Source organism: Pogona vitticeps, chromosome 4 (assembly GCF_051106095.1).
Source record: "Pogona vitticeps strain Pit_001003342236 chromosome 4, PviZW2.1, whole genome shotgun sequence".
Lineage (NCBI taxonomy): Eukaryota > Metazoa > Chordata > Lepidosauria > Squamata > Agamidae > Pogona > Pogona vitticeps.
Genome location: NC_135786.1, coordinates 126,085,290 through 126,101,638, shown reverse-complemented (window position 1 = coordinate 126,101,638; position 16,349 = coordinate 126,085,290). Strand labels below are relative to the sequence as shown.

Genomic DNA, 16,349 nt, shown 5'->3' with positions numbered 1-16,349 from the left:
GCCACCCATAGTGAGTGACTAAAGGGAAGAAGCCATGGCTAACCGGGAGGATGAACTGCCCCCCCCCACTCTCTGGCAGGCGGAGGACCGGGCCTGCCGGGCTCAGCATCCTCCGGAAGGGGGACCACAGAGACACCAGCCACCAGGGCGTGAGGAGCTAGCTTTGCCCGCCCATGCAGCTGTGCTCTCCCAGGGGGGTTGGTTGGGGGGCAGGACTGGAAAGCCCAATCCTCCCGTCTGCCTTGCCTTGTGGATAGGGAGAGAGCAAGCAGCCGGAGGTGCGCTCTCTCGCCCTTTCTGCAGTGCGGGGGCGAGCGCCCCCCCCCACCGCCCCAGCCACCCAGGGAATGCAAGCACAACCCTCCACCAGCGCCCAGTGGCTTGCCGGAAGGTGTGTGTGTGTGTGGGGGGGTAGGATTAGGGATTCAGGCGCCTGCTCTCCTCCCCAGGGTATACGATGAGAGAGGCCCACATCCCCCGGAACCGGGACTCCTGGCGGGCGGGCGGGCGGGCGGGGGGGGGGGCGGCGAGCGGCAAAGGCGGCTCTCCTTCCAGGCGGGAGGGAGGACAACCAGGATGCCGCCGGTCCCTTACCTAGATGATGTCCGGGATGCTGGATGTCTGGCCTCAGCCGCTCCGTCGTTGAGAGGTGCTCCCAGAATATATATGTCTGCCAGAACCTATATCTACATCTATATATCCGGGTGGCGGGGGGAGCCGTCCTCTTGGCCTCTCCTTTCCAATGGGCACAGACGGGCTCCGTGGAGGAGGAGGAGGAGGAGGAAGGCTTCTCCCCTCCCCCGCACGCTCTCTTCTCCGGAGGATGCTCAGCCTCACCCAGCGATGCCCTCGGGCTTCCCGTTCCTGCAGCCCGCGGAGGAGGCAAGCAAGGCAGCAGCTGCCGCCGCCGCCGCCGCCGCTCCTGCAGGAGGGGCTCCTGGGCTGGAAGATTTGGGGCGGGGGGCGAGGGAAGGAAGTGGCGGGAGCGCGCACATGTGGACGGGAGGGAAATCGTAGCATCTGATGACGCCAGCCGCGGGAACGGCGGGCAGGCGGGGGGGGCGAAGAACGGAGGCTCGGCGGATCCGCCGGGCGCCTCCGGTGGAAAAGGCGCCAGGGCGCGTCTGATTGGCCGAGAAAGGCAAGGAAGCCGCGCGGCCGAGCTGGCCTGGAAGCGCCGAGCTTCGCGTGCCCGGGACCGGAGCTCTCCAGCAGCTGGACGCGAAGCCGCGCCATTCCGACCGGGACGCCTCGCAAGAGGACCGGGAACGAGTCGCCTTCCGGGGCGAGAGCAGAGGCGGCGACGGGGCGAGCTGGCCTCCCCTCAGCCTGGCCGCCTTCATATCAAATAAGACCCCCCCGCCCCGCGGGTGCGCATCTGGCAGGAGGCGAGGAACCAGCCGCAGCAGCAGCAGCGCGGGACAGGGAGCCTCGCAGTGCCTGCCTGGAAAAAAAAAAGGAACTTCTGTTCAGAATCACACAGTTTCTATGGACAGTCATGAACAAGAGACATAAATATTTGGCTGGAAACCAAATATGAGTTTAAGTTTTCAGGACCACATTAACTACCTCTGGTGGTACTAGAGGTATGCTAGGGTGTGCTTTTGAAACCATCTGTCAACGAAAAATCTTGAAGAAAAATCCAGAAGAAAGCTAGGGTTTGGTTTTGGTTTCTTGGCAATGGGCAAATACTATCCCAATCTTCAAAGGCAGAGAGAAAAACTGGGAAAATGCAGTCCAGTCATTCCAAATTGGAAAAGATGCTACAACGTATTACATAGATATCAGTTCGTAAAAAATATTGATGAATATTGCAGCACCCAGCATGGCTTTATCAGGAACAGGTCATCCACTGTTCACCCTTTACAGATTAGCATAGTCTTAATTTCTTATCATATGCCCCTTATTATCTTATTTTGGGGGGTCATAACCTAGATGAAAGTTAACGCATAACAAAACAAGAAATGGCTTAGCAAAATGATGCTGTATTGTGAATATTTGGTATAACTTTATGATTAATAAGGATTCTTCCCTACAAGGTTCATCTGCTGATTTACTGAAATTTTGGGAATGCTTTCTTTTTAATGTTGGTGTTATTCCTTAACAGTTGTAGAATCTAATGCTGACTGGAAGTGTAAACTGATCCTTACCGTTTTATTTAAACGCTTAAGATTTTTATTTATTTTTTATGTTGATCTACTATGCACCAGCAAAATCTCAGTTAGAACTCGTTAAAAATGTGCATCATGGAAGTGCTCATGCTGTGCATCCAGGGCACAGTGTTCACCTTTCTGAGTGTCTGTTGCAGCTCTGCTGTGCTATATTATTGCTGGATTCTTGCATTTCTTTCCTTTGGAGGGAAGATTTGCTTCATTTCCAGCATTCTGGCAGTAATATGAGATGAAGTTAGTCCTTCACCTGGCATCAGATAGCTGAACCTGGTATGTACAGAGTCTGGTTCGTGGCTGGGTTGAATAGAAGTGTCACTTTTGAGTGCTGCACTAATATTCATAGGACTCTTTCGCTTGTTTTGTAGGGGTTTTTTTAACAAGATCTCGGGGGGAGCAGATAGGAATCTAATAACTTGCTCATGGATCTTTCCTACTAGAGTTTGAATTCTGACACAATATTTTCCTCTTTTTATTCCAAGTGAATCGGGTCTAATCTGAGTTTAAAAAAAAAGGAACAAGGATATTTTCAGGAGAAATTTCCAGAGACATTCAAGAGTGGAGTGAAAAGCAGCAAAGATCATCTGAACTGCACCACATTGTAATGACATTGAGTGAGAGTACTCTCAATCTCCTCTTGAATTCAGACACAAGGTCATATATTCTTTTCACACGATGCAAAGGAAACAGTGGCAGAGAATTCATGCTCTGGGAGGTGGATTCATGATCAAACCAAATAGTTATGATTCAAAATTCAAGAGCTTGGCTTTGTAAAATTTAAACAAGAAGAATGGAGCGACATACTTGCCCCCAAGAGACCTGGATCTCTTGTTTTGTTCTTCAAAGGCAGGGAAGAATGAGAAGAACAAAAGAGGAGGCAGCAGCAGGTGGCTGCACTCGGTAGGTGCTGAACCCAGATACTGTTAGGAGGAAGAAAACCAGAAAAGGTTCCCCACACACTGTCTCTTTCCTTCCTTCTTTCTTGCTGTCACTTCCTCCCTTCCAGTGCAGAACAATGAAGAGGGCTGGGAGGTAGATATAGCACCCACCTCCTGGTCTCCTCTCATCTTGGCAGGCTAAAGTGGCCATCCCACCTCCTGGGAAATTTTGTGTAAGTCCTCACTGCACTCATGAGTCTCTGCTGGCTCTCAACCATCTCAGAGGAAGTCGGGTGAAACTGACAAAGTGCAACTAAATAATGCTAGGGAAGAGGAAGGGCTAGAATACTCCCATCACCTCTACGAGTATCACCTCCGCCGTGTGCTCTACCCTGGCCTCAGTTGATGTTCTGCTGCTCCAAAGCCAAATTGCCATGGTCTAACCCCAAACTGTCAGTCATGGTGGGGAAAAGGGGAGACTCCTGTCCTCTGAAGATGCCGGCCACAGAGACTGGCGAAACATTAGGAAGAACAACCTTCAGAACATGGCCAAAGAGCCCGAAAAACCCACAACAACCAAACCCACACCCCATAATTGTTTCTGGAAGCAGAGGGCACCTGACTGCTGATGGGAGAATGAATAGGGATGGTATTTCCAGAAATTTCCCAAGAAGTGTCTGTGTTGGTTTGTCTCAGCATGCTGGCAAAAGAAAAGAGACGGGGAACACAGAACACTGGAGCACTCCAAAGACGAACAGTTTTATTTCAGTGTGAAGTTTCATGCATCAGAACCGACTTCCACAGTCACCAAGATCAAAGTAGATCAAAATTCACTTCTTCAGGTGCCTGAGGAGGTGGATTTTGATAAAACTGCCAGTTTTTTAAAGTGCTGTGATATTTTGCCTTTTCCCTCCCTCTTCTTCTCTTTTGCCAGCATGTTTCTCAATGCACAACTCCTCCAGAACCCTGATGCAGGAAAGGATTAAGTCCCATGTCAGTTTGCAGTATGATTATGTTACTATGCCACCAATATGATTCTGACTTATGGTGACTCTTAATAGTGCACCTGTGGTACCTGGTTATATTTAAATGCATTGTTTATATTGTGATGGTAAATGTTTTGTCTGAAATGCATTGGTTTGGTAAGGGGGTGAGCAAGGAATCTGGAATGTTGGTAAAAATGGTTTTGATCTGCTGAGAGAGAAACTAGATAAGGAAGGAGTGTGTATAAGAGGCAGTGAAGTCTGGAAGAGTTCTGTCTGCATTCTGTGTTTGAGCAGTCTAGTGTAGACAGACTGGGGAAAGGGTGATTTTAAATTTAAGAGCTGGGAGTTTGAGGGGGAGAGTAGAGACAGAATGTGAAGAATAGTTTTCTATGAATTTACAGCTAGAAAAAACAACATTTTTGACACTGTTATTTTAATGAAACCTTACTATTGCTATTCAGGCAGAGTGGTGTGAAGTTCAGCACCTCATGACTGGTTATGTGGAGGGAATAATAATGACCTAAGTGACAGGGCAAATGTACTCGTGGGGCAGTTAAAGGTTGGTGGCAGTGAAAGAGGAAGAAGGGGGGGGTAAGGTTATCAAAGATAACAATTTATTCCTATGGTTACCTAAATAGTCAAGTGATAAGACAAAGGGAGTTGTGACAACAGTAAATGAAAGAGGGCAGTATCAAGACAGTAAAAATGGATGGAACTCATGCAGAGTGGTGCCTCGCTAGACAGTTACCCCGCATGACAGTTTTTTCACTAGACATTGACTTTTTGCAATCGCTATAGCAATTCGCAAAACAGTGATTCCTATGGGGGAATTTCACTGGACAATGTTTGGTCCCTGCTTCGCAAACCAATTTTTGCTAGACAACAATTTTGACAGCTCCCTCCATGCTCACAAAATGGGTGTTTTCAGACCTAAGCTTCGCAAGACAGCTGTTTAAACAGCTGGTCGGCAGTTCGCAAAGTGGCTTTCCTATGGCCAATCTTCGCTAGACAACGACAATTCTTCCCCATTGGAATGCATTAAACAGGTTTCGATACGTTCCAGTGGGGAAATGCTTTTCGCTAGATGATGATTTCGCTAAACAGCAATTTATTGGAACGGATTATCATCGTCTAGCGAGGCACCACTGTGTTTAATAATACATAATTGGCTATATATTTGGTATATACAACATCTTAGGAAGGGCTGTTTAGAAATGCTCAATTGTTTGAATAGGAACAGTGTTACACTTTGTATTGCTTGATTTCAGCCACATTGTAGATGCTGTAATGATGGGCAAATCAACCAGTTTTAATATGGCATGAAAACAGACAAGTGAATCTAATTTATTTTCTTCAGAAATTACACACTTGTCTTTTTAAAGGGAATCTTTATTAAGGCACACAGCTTTGGATTTCACTTTCTCAGAATTCATGGATTAGGTATCTGTCCTTGAAGATTTTTTTTAAAAAACCTGGTATCCTGTTCTCATTTATGTACATTGGATTGATGGTTTTGCCCTTTGTGTTTTCCTCTCAGTGCACCCTTCTGTCTGCTGCTGTGGCTGAATGAATAAGCAGCTCCTCAGTGGCCAAAGTCTTATTGCTTAGAGTAGTAAATCACACTAGAGAAGCCCCATTGAATCAGTGGGGATTTAATGAATCATATCCTCCATGCGTTCCATTGAGTCAAATGGGCATTCTCTAATGGTGACCTCCTGTCCTAAAGTAAGTCATGATTGGAGTAGACCAAGTTGGGTAAATGGAACATACGGAGGAGTCAACTTACCAAATCTTCACTGATTTAATGGGCCTACTGTAGTGCAATTTATTACTCTAAGCAATAGGACTTTGGGCAGTGGATTTTAGCACGTGCATTCTAGTCTTCATACCGTCTTTTCTACATTGAGTACCTATCCTTTTTCTGTATGCTGACAAGTCAAAAGAGAGCATCTTGTGGGAATCAGTTGTCACCTAGATTTGTCCTTGACCTACTAAGCTACCTGTGAGCAGCACAATGTTTTTCTGTCTTATTGTCATTCTGAATTCCTCCTGTCTTGTTCATACTACACATGCAGCCCCTCTGGTGTGTGTTACGCATCCACGCACAGTGAAGCTTTAAATGCAATCTCCATGTAGCAGAGAAGGCCTACAGTCTATTCAGGGTGAGACTGCCATACTGTGATGCAGGACCGTCAGGATTTGACATTGGAAACAAATTTATAAAGAATGGAACACATGCTGAGAACAGATGCAGAAAGAGAAGGATTGGGAACCAGGGCAATGTTTTAGCTCACAAAGTAAAACCACAGCGAGAAATTCAGCTTTCCAACTCTTAAACAAAGAGCAAAGCATGTATCCTCCTTGTGCCTGAAACAACAGTAGTGCAGTAAGCCTAAACAAGGTGCATGTATGTGTTTGTAATGTGCACAGATAAGTTGCTGGCAAAACCAGATGAGAAAGGACAGCCCCATTTTAAAACCCTACAAAATGTAAGTGGACCTTGCACAATATCCTTTGCACCTAATTGTCAGAAATATGATAGACCACCATCTTCAGAAGGGGCTACTATGGCTACAAAGTTGCTTGTTGATTTTCTCACTCTATACACTTGGAGGAGACACCAGAGATTTTGGAAAATGAAATGAGGTTCTGCTTTGTACCGTCAATATGGTAACCTAAGATTGTAACCTGAAGCATTATCCAATTCTGAACAGCAAGCTGAGTTCCAACCTGAGTATATTTTCATGCATACTGGATTAGTTCAGCAGATCTACATGATGTTGGTGGAGGGTCATATCCAACTCTTCCACTTTTTTTTCCATTTCAGGGTTATTTTGCCTCACTTAGGAACTGGTGTTTGTTTTGTTTTGATAGCCCAGGTTGTTCCAGATGTAATCCTGTTTCCTCATTTTGAACAAATTGGATTCCAATGAGAGAATGTACAGTTAAATCTCCTCAGCTATCAGCCATGGTGTCATGTGTGGGAATATTGTCCTCAACGTGGAGCAGAGTTGCTTCTCCCTTTCTGTCTAAATGGAGGGAATGGGGGTGTTCTCTCCAGCAGGGCTGCCTCTTGCCCTCTGCTTCATGACTGGCAGGATCAACAAAAGATGCTGTTTTACCCTGAAAAAAAGAGAGCAAATTGCTCTAAGTTCTCCTTCAAACTCTGCAGGCTTTCCTCTATGTTAGGAACAAACAAGCATCCCTTCTTCACAAAATGAAAGCTTGCACTACCAAAATGAGACCTGCTGACAAATTCTGAGCTACAGTCAATCAGGATGGGGATGAGGGGAAGGGTGCAGAACAGAGAGGAGGAGAAGCTAATGGAAATAGTTCTTTTATCTAACCACTGTTTGTCTCTGGCATACATTCAACAGGCAATAATTCTAAATATGCACTTTTCAACTTCAACCACAAATATATTGCAAAGAGGGAAATATCTCCCCCTCCCCATTGCATGGTGAATAACTCCCAAATGGACCTTTTGGAAAATCAGGCAAAATCAAGGAAGGGAGAAGGACAAGATGTGGACATATAATGGAAAATGGAGAGTGCATGAAAAGGAAGGAGAGGGTGGTTGGGAGAAAGAGAAGGGATGTACTATGGTATGGAAACACAACTTGAAATAATCTGCATTATACTGAAGGAAAACGAACTACAAGCACTTAAGCTTGGAGTGAGTAAATTCAGATATATGATGGGAAAGGACAACACAGATACAACCAAATACCTTGTCTGGATGGGCTCTTCATTTACCATGCTTCTGTGGTCAATGCATTTTTCAAAAACTAAGTTTTTGGCTAGGATAGAGTGGTGGCATGGAGGAAGAGTTATAGGTGAAAACAAAATAAAAATGATAATAAAAAATAGAAAGATACAAAGGTGGTGGCACCTTAAAGACTAACTGTTACATCTTTTTTGACATGCGCTTTCATGGATAAGTCAATTTCCTCAGACATAAGGGAAAGAGATATAACATGGTAAATTGTTATACATGGCATTAAAATGGTTCTATGTGCATGGCTGGTTAATAAAAGTAACTGCTAGGTTCAGCGATGTGCTACTGATTAAATATCTTCTACCCCACAGAGGATTTGCTGGGTAGAACAAGAAATGGTGAAACTGAAACTAGGGCAGCACCACAGCTGCAGTGTGTGTGTGAGAGAGGGGGGGGAGTTCTTCCTCACTCCCACTCACCTTCATTGCTTGTGCAAACAAATCCATCTCCCTCCTACCTCTTCTTTTTCAGCCTGAATGAGCATGAACATGTTCTTGTTCTCTCTCTCACTCGCACACACACACATTCCTCCATGCCTTCCTTATTGCAAGCACATACAAATACACTCTAGTTCGGGATTCCTTCTAAACTCCTATTCTGTCAGGATCACCCCTGAACAACTCTAGCTGCCTAGAGTGGTCCCAATACCAGCTGGGCGGGATATAAATAAATAAATAAATAAATAAATAAATAAATAAATAAATAAATAAATAAATAAATAAATAAATAAATAAATAAATAAATAAATACATACATACATACATACATACATACATACATACATACATACATACATAAACAAACAAACAAACAAACAAACAAACAAACAAACAAACAAACAAACCCTTTCTTACACACATGAATCCCACATCCATAAAGGCCCACAGCTCTCCCCAGTCTCTAAACCCCATGCTGTTCTGTGTTGCCTACCCTCTTTAGCCCTTATCACTGCCTACTGGATTCCTGACCTTCTTCCTGTCATCCCTGATTTTTGCCACCACTGGCTTACTGATGTCCTCTCAAGTTCCCTCACACTTTTCAACCTGGGTAAAGGTAAAGGTAAAGGTTCCCCTTGACAATTTTTGTCCAGTCGTGTTCGACTCTAGGGGGTGGTGCTCATCCCCGTTTCCAAGCCATAGAGCCTAGCGTTTTGTCTGAAGACAATCTTCCATGGTCACATGGCCAGTGCGACTTAGACACGGAATGCTGTTAGCTTCCCACCGAGGTGGTCCCTAGTTATCTACTTGCATTTGCATGCTTTCGAACCGCTAGGTTGACGGGAGCTGGGACAAAGCCACGGGAGCTCACTCCGTCGCGTGGATTCAATCTTACGACTGCTGGTCTTCTGACCCTGCAGCACAGGCTTCTGCGGTTTAGCCCGCAGCGCCACCACGTCCCTATTTTCAACCTGGGACCTTAATTTATTTAGTTTCAACACTCTCAGATATCCAGTGATAACTTGCTCTTTGCTCTCTCTTACACTTCCTTCAAACTAGATGTATGCATGTTTGTTAAACATATTGTAGCTACTTTACCTACACACGCACCTAACAAACATACAACTATGGGTTGGCACCTAGTGTTTATATTAAAATAAATGTGTAGTGGAGGGGAATAATGAGCTCTCTTCCATTCTTTGTCCTTCCTTACTATGTTCAGCTGTTTCCTTTCAGCCTTACATTTTGTATTGGAACTTGGGTGGTGGAAAAACCCTCTTCAAAATTTTCCAGAAAATCCTGGTAAAGATAAATAAAAATTGTAATGTGTATGTATTCTGTAGTGGGTTCTATACCAATAAAGAGCCGCATACGCAGGAGTAATTCCACTCGGTTTAATGGCAACAACGTAAAACACACACACACACACACACACACACACACACACACACACACACACACACACACACACACACACACACACACACACACACACACACACACACATACATATATAAAAACCACCACCCACCAATGGAGGGTTTCCGACTCCCCCCCTTCCCTATTGGCTAATTGCCCAGCATCCTTGCTAATTGGGGGGGAGGGAAAGTTATCCTCTGAGGCTGTTATCCTAGGGAGCCAAGCTCAACTGTGATGAATGTGCATGTTTGGCCTGGATCAGATGAAAAACCAGAGAGTGTTAGGACACAAAGATGGAGACCAACAGAGCCAGAGGAACTATGGGACTTTGTATTTCTGGCTATAAGCCCTCATTGTGAGAGATTCAACTTTTGAACTGTTAACATTCTGAACTAAATTGACAAAAACCATCTGCCAGTGGGAGTAGAGCAAAGGGGATTAAGAAGACCCTGGTATGAAGATCCTCCTGAGCAAAGCAGATTCCACACCTGTCCATTAAGTGATGGAAGACATGTTAAGCATTCCACACTTCACAATAAGTGATAAGGACCATATATCTAAAGAACTCTCTACCACATATGCCCTGTGAGCAACTTGAGACAAAGAAATGTCTTTTACGCATGCTCTATTTAAAAAAACTGCCTAAATAGAATATAAGAAGAGGGGTCTGGGAAAACATTAGTCTATCTGTTTGTCTGTTAGTCCATCTGTCTGTCTGCTGAGACCAAAAGGCTTTTGGAACTAATTACTTTCTTTGGAACTTGGACAATGCAAATAAAGAAATCTTCTCTCTTTGGTGAGTATGTATGTGGTGTGAATGTGCTGAATGCATGAAGCCCCTTTATTTAGAATTGTAATCAATAGGTAATAAAGTATATTTATTTTTGCATTTATTAATGTGTCTTGTGAGGTTCTTTGCTGTTTAATGTTGTTCTTCCTGGGATACAAAAGAACCAGTAGTCACCCTTTTGTGACAGAACCACCTGGCCCCAACGAAAAACCTGGAGAGGACAACAGCGGAGTTGATCTCAAGACATAACAGTATGATACATGCCATCTCTCACAGTGGCATTTATTTCTTCCTCTTTAGTATTTGCATACTGATTATTTTACCTTTGACATTGTCTTTTAATGATGTAAGCTGCCTCTTTAGACTCACTGTTCTTAGCTTTAAATATTGTCTATTGATGATGTAAACCACTGTTGTATACTCATTGTTTTCAGCTTTAAGTATTGTCTTTCAAGGATGCAAGCTGCCTTGGGTAGTTTTTAAGGAGAAAAGCAGGGTATGGATGGATGGATGGATGGATGGATGGATGGATGGATGGATGGATGAATGGATGGATGGATGGATGGTGCTGCTGACACATATTTAGATTGTCACCTGATGAATATAATTGCTGTGATTTATTCAGAAGGAAAGAAGGTAACAATGCCTACCTAACACCCACCAACCTGCTAGTCGTTGATACAGAATGCCAGCTAGCAGTGTGTCATCTTGTTGTATTTAAGCACCAAGCAAGATGATATGCTTATTACCTTTTTGTGTAGGTGTCACACTTCAGCAGGCCCAGTGAATTGGGACTTACTATGCTAAAGTCACAATTAGAGTAGGCCCATTTGAATCAATAGAACATACGGAGGAGTTTCCACTGAGTCAATGGCCCTACTCTAGTGTGACTAACTATGCCATACAACAGGATTGCAGTCACAGCATAAGCTCCCTCACCTGCCTGTCTTGCACTTTGCATCCTTCACTTTCTGACTTGTAGTCTGATGGCTCTTTCTGTTTTCATGTCAGAGTGTTGCACAATTTAAATTTATGGACATACTGTATATGAAATATAAGTAAAATGTTTTTTTAAATGTTAAGATTATTAGACTAGTTTTGACTAGAAGCAGTCTACTTCAATAGTGTTACTTATTCAATAGTGTTACCAAAAGAAGATTTTCTAGATCTTCTTTTGTACACATGGTGGAGCATAAATTACATGTGCACAAGTGCTGCACTGATTGAATTTCTCCACAGTCATAGAAAATTTGTCCTGCATCCAAGTAGCCCCATTTTACTGGATTATTCTTTGATCTTCCTACTTTTCTTTGTAGTCTAGCAAGTGACTTCCAGATGGTCCAGCTAGAATCTCGTCCTGGTGGCAGATACTCTTCAGCAATCATCCATTTGGCAAGGTGTGTAGTTTTTGCTTTCCATAGGTTTACCCTAGACTCTTTTTAGTCAATATTTAGAGCTTGAGATATTATAGAAAAAACGGTTTCCCCCCTTTTTCCTTTTCAATATATTTTCTTTAAATACAGTACACACAGACATATTTTCTCTTAAAAGCCATATGCCAGCATACAGCATAAAAGAGCTTATTCAAAAGGAACTTTCCCCTTAAAATACTCCTCTTCTAAGCGCTTCTCAAGGATGCTCTCTCCTCCTCCCAAGCACCCGGGGAAATAAGAGGAAAAGATTGAACTGACATTTCATACACTGAAAGCACTTATAATAACATATAGCAACTTAACCCTTTGTTCTCAAAAATACAAAGCTGCTATTCTATCCTGCTGTTGTATTCATATAATCAGTATAATACTGATGTTTATATGAAATGTGTCAGTTCGTGTTACAAGGCTGAAAACGTACCATGAAGCACAAGGTTATACCAGAGTGAACTGCATATAAACCATCCAAGAAGCCAGGACATTTTCATCTAATGAGATGAAATCCCTATGAAGGAATGGCTTTTCTTTTACTATGGAGAGAATTGATCTGAGCACAAATGCTGTGTTCATCTCCAATTCTGCAGAATTTGTACTCTTTGATTATCCTTACCCTATAATTTCAAAAGACAATTTTATGTATTGGGTTGGTGTTTTCTTCTCTCTCTCTAACAGGTGTCAAATTGGACCCACCAGAGTTAAACGGACCGGAATTTTTACAATGGTGTGTGCAGCAGAGGTTTAATTTGCAAATCTAACTGTTGAAGCACATACCTCTGTGGAAACTCATTTGTGGGTCACATTCCTCTCAAGGTCTAGTTTTACGATGAAGAACACTGGTCAAAGAGAATTGGACTCCAGCAGCTGAAGTATCCCCAAATGTTTGTGCATAAGTCTTCAATGCTCCCAAAGTGTAAAGCAATCTTTAAAAAGCTCTCAGCTTTGAATATCCTACTGCTTAAATATTTCTCTTTTCCTTCAAGCTTTTCTCCAAAAGCAGGGTTTGAAAAACAAAACTCTGTAGAATTTCAGTCCACTAAAATGACACCAGATGAAAAACAAGCAGTCTGGAGAATTTGGGAGATGTCACCTCCTTTCCTGAAACCTCTCTCCTGAAAACACAAGAGTTCATCTGAGCAATCACCATCATCACCACCCCACCTCCTACTTCAGAGTAGAATGGCAAGCTGGCACAATTTGTAATCCAACAAGTTGCACCCACGTTCACATTGTGCATAGTTCACAGGTGCACAGATCCTTTGCTATGACTAGTGCAGTTAAGGAGCATGGCTGATAGAAACCAGTGGGTCTGGGGAAGGATGCAGTAATTCAGATTGCAAACGTGCCAGAAGGAAAAAAAAAGGGGGAGAGCAGAGAATTCAATGTAGTGACAAGCCATTCGCTCCTGACCAATAACCCCTGTGTGCTGACCCAGACATTCTTATTTCTTTTCTTTACATCAATATTTTCAGTTGTATATAAATCCAAGGAGCCAGTTGAGACCACCTTCATCCTCCCCTAAGGGAGAAAATAAAGCCACTCTAACCTGTGCAGGAGTTTTATGAGTTTTTCTTCAGTGAATACCTGGGTCAGGAAGGTAGCTTCGTTTTTCATGAGTATTGTATTGGTTTCGAAGGGGAGTGGTATAGCTGAGTGTGGCGTCCACCCTCGTGACCCTTTGCTTGACCTTCAAGCCTCAGAGCACACAAAGGCAAACACTCTGTTCTTTTACACTTGCTGCCACCAGGTGATCTCTAAACCACCATTTACTTCAGAAAGATTCAGGTCCATACTTCAAGTTCTTTTAAATAAAAATTTGGTTTATTGATTACAGGGATTCATAAATCTCTTCAGTAGCTAAGCACACCTAAATTTCCCAAACTACACACTCTATTACTCTCTCTCTTATTCTCTACACACTGACTCTTACATTTCTCTTACTGACTCTCTCTCACTTAATCCCCCCTCTGACTCTCTGACCCCGCCTCTTATAGCATCTCTCTTGACTCTGCCTCTCAGCAACATGAATATTCATAAACCATTACATAATACAACAAGAACCATAGATCTAATAAAAGGAGTACCCTACACTGAGTTATATCATTGTTATCATGGATTTATAAGACAGAACACCAAATTCTGTCACATGCTTCTCATCTTCCCTGGGAAGGCAAGTAGTACTCAAGGCAGTGTCTCAAAACTGGGTTCAGAAAGGGGTTTGGGAGTGCCAAGGTCCTAATTTTGATCTTCAGCAAGCAAAATGGGAAACTATCTCTATCACTATATTTCTCTAATGAACACTAGCTTTCTAATTTTATTAGGGGAAAAAACTGGATGTAACTTCTTTCCACAGGAGGAAGTGTGATCTTCCAATTACTCTCATTTTCAGGGGCTGAATCCTTATGTTTGTTAACTTACCTGCTGCCACTTATTCTGCTAACAAAATCAGTGTGTTGGCACAACTCATCTATTAAAAAAGGGTTATAATGGAGTGAGGCGAGGCTGCCTATTACTGTATTAAATGGTCACTTTATTACCATATTTCCCCCAAAATAAGACAGGGTCTTATATTAATTTTTGCTCCAAAAAACGCATTAGGGCTTATTTTCAGGGGATTTTTTCATGTACAACAATCTACATTTATTCAAATACAGTAATGTCATCTTCTGTTTGCTGCACGACAGTGGGACAGGGTTTTACTTAACTAGGGCTTATTTTTTGGGTAGGGCTTATATTACAAGCATCCTGAAAAATCACACTAGGGCTTATTTTCAGGTTAGGTCTTATTTTCGGGAAAACAGTGGGATAAAAATATGCATCGATGCACAATACAATAGTAGTAATGATCACACAGTCAAAAGAAATGAATTCTAACATTTTGGGCTGTAATAAATGTATTATGGTGCCATGTGACTGCACTCCTGATGCATCAAAGTACAACTATGAAATGGAAGGCTTTAGGTATAAGTGTTTGAATAGATGCTGTGAAGGAATAAAATGTTTGTGTTATTGATCTAGTGTAGGGTGGGCAATTAATTTTTATAGGGGGGCACATGAAAAATCTGAACTGTGTCCAGGGGCCGTACCAACTTTACTTAAAAATAAAATGAAACAGTGATGTAATGATTGTTTTTATTTTAAAATGAAACAGCGATATTATGATTGTTTTTATTTTAAACTTGTTAATCTTCACAAATACTAAAGTTTTTTTTGTGGTATTGGGCCGGACTGGAGCGACGACCGGTGGGCCAGACAAGAGCGGCTCATGGGCCGTATGTGGCCCATGGGCCGCACTTTGCCCAGGTCTGATCTAGTGGATCTGTGTTCACTATCAAGAACTCATTCAGCTACAGCCATAATAAATAATAATAAAAAACTTTAGTTGTCCTGAGCACCAAAATCAGCAGGTAAGAAAACAAACACTGGAATTTTGAAAGCTCATTAGGACAGAGTGAGTGAAAAAGGAAATGGATGCAAGGGGTGGGTGGGACAGATGGAGGGGACAAATGTAAAACCTATTGAGAAGAGGTGAGGGTACGGTCTAGGGAGCTTGCCAAGAGCATAAAAAAGGCAGATTGCCATTTATAGGGAGAACTTTGCTCCCCTCGGCCGTGAAAACAATTGCAAATCCCTGTACTGCAACTGCTTAGGCAATTAAAAAATCTAAATTAAAACATAGTGATTACAGTGCTGCAAACTTGTACTTGTGATTTAAAATAAGGGTTAGCACAAAGCAGAAAAGTTAGCAATGAGAAGGCATCTAATTTTCTTTGTAATAACAATGCCTGGGCGTGGATGAGGCCTTCCTAGATGACAGGTGCAGAAGGAAAGCAGCCCAGCTGTGAAGTCATGGAGGAGGCAGGCAAATTAGAGAGCCCACGGAACATAATGGCAACCTTCCTCTATGAACACAGCTCTCCTGATTACATCCTATAAAATCATTTGCTGCATCTGAAGGTCAAAGAGGACATGCTAGGGAGATTTGTGGTCAGGTTCTTCCATTTTCCAAGCAGCTAATTTCGGTTATTAATGTCTGCTAATGCAGATTTGCATTACCAAACTCCATTGTCCATGAACCAGAATGGTTGTGGACTGAAATTAGAGATATTATGAAGGGAGAAATCAAAATCTCATTTCTATAATGAAAAGAAAAGCTTTGATGGATTACTGATGAAACTCTTGAAATTGTGAATGACAGAAAAAAAAGCTAAAAGTGACAGAAATAAGTGCAGAATCCTCAAGTTTGCACAACTTGCAAACAGGACAAAATAGAACTAACGTAATAATCATTGCAACGATACAGTACAGTAAAAAGGTGAAAATGAGTGATGTTTTCCATAAAATACAAGAAATCAAAGAAAAGTTTCAGTCTAGATTATGAATACTGAAAGATCAACAGGAGAATAGGTTCTCTGATTGGGATAAAATGAAAGGAAGATTCAATCTACATTTTGAAATCTATA

The 16,349-nt window shown here is 42.7% G+C and overlaps 1 protein-coding gene and 1 long non-coding RNA gene across 2 annotated transcripts in view; one reads left to right on the top strand and one right to left on the bottom strand.

Moving 5' to 3' along the window:
• Positions 1-1,320, bottom strand: part of TMEM121 (transmembrane protein 121) — a 36,738-nt gene extending 35,418 nt beyond the window's left edge. The window contains exon 1 of the mRNA XM_072998275.2: positions 595-1,320. The gene's annotated coding sequence lies outside the window, so the exon portion shown is untranslated. The remainder of the gene's footprint in view (positions 1-594) is intronic.
• An 8,342-nt stretch (positions 1,321-9,662) lies between these two features.
• LOC144588663 (uncharacterized) lies at positions 9,663-15,040 on the top strand. Its single transcript, XR_013544312.1, has 3 exons — positions 9,663-10,462; positions 11,773-11,853; positions 12,562-15,040. It is a non-coding gene; the product is annotated as an uncharacterized LOC144588663 (long non-coding RNA).
• Positions 15,041-16,349: the final 1,309 nt, after the last annotated feature.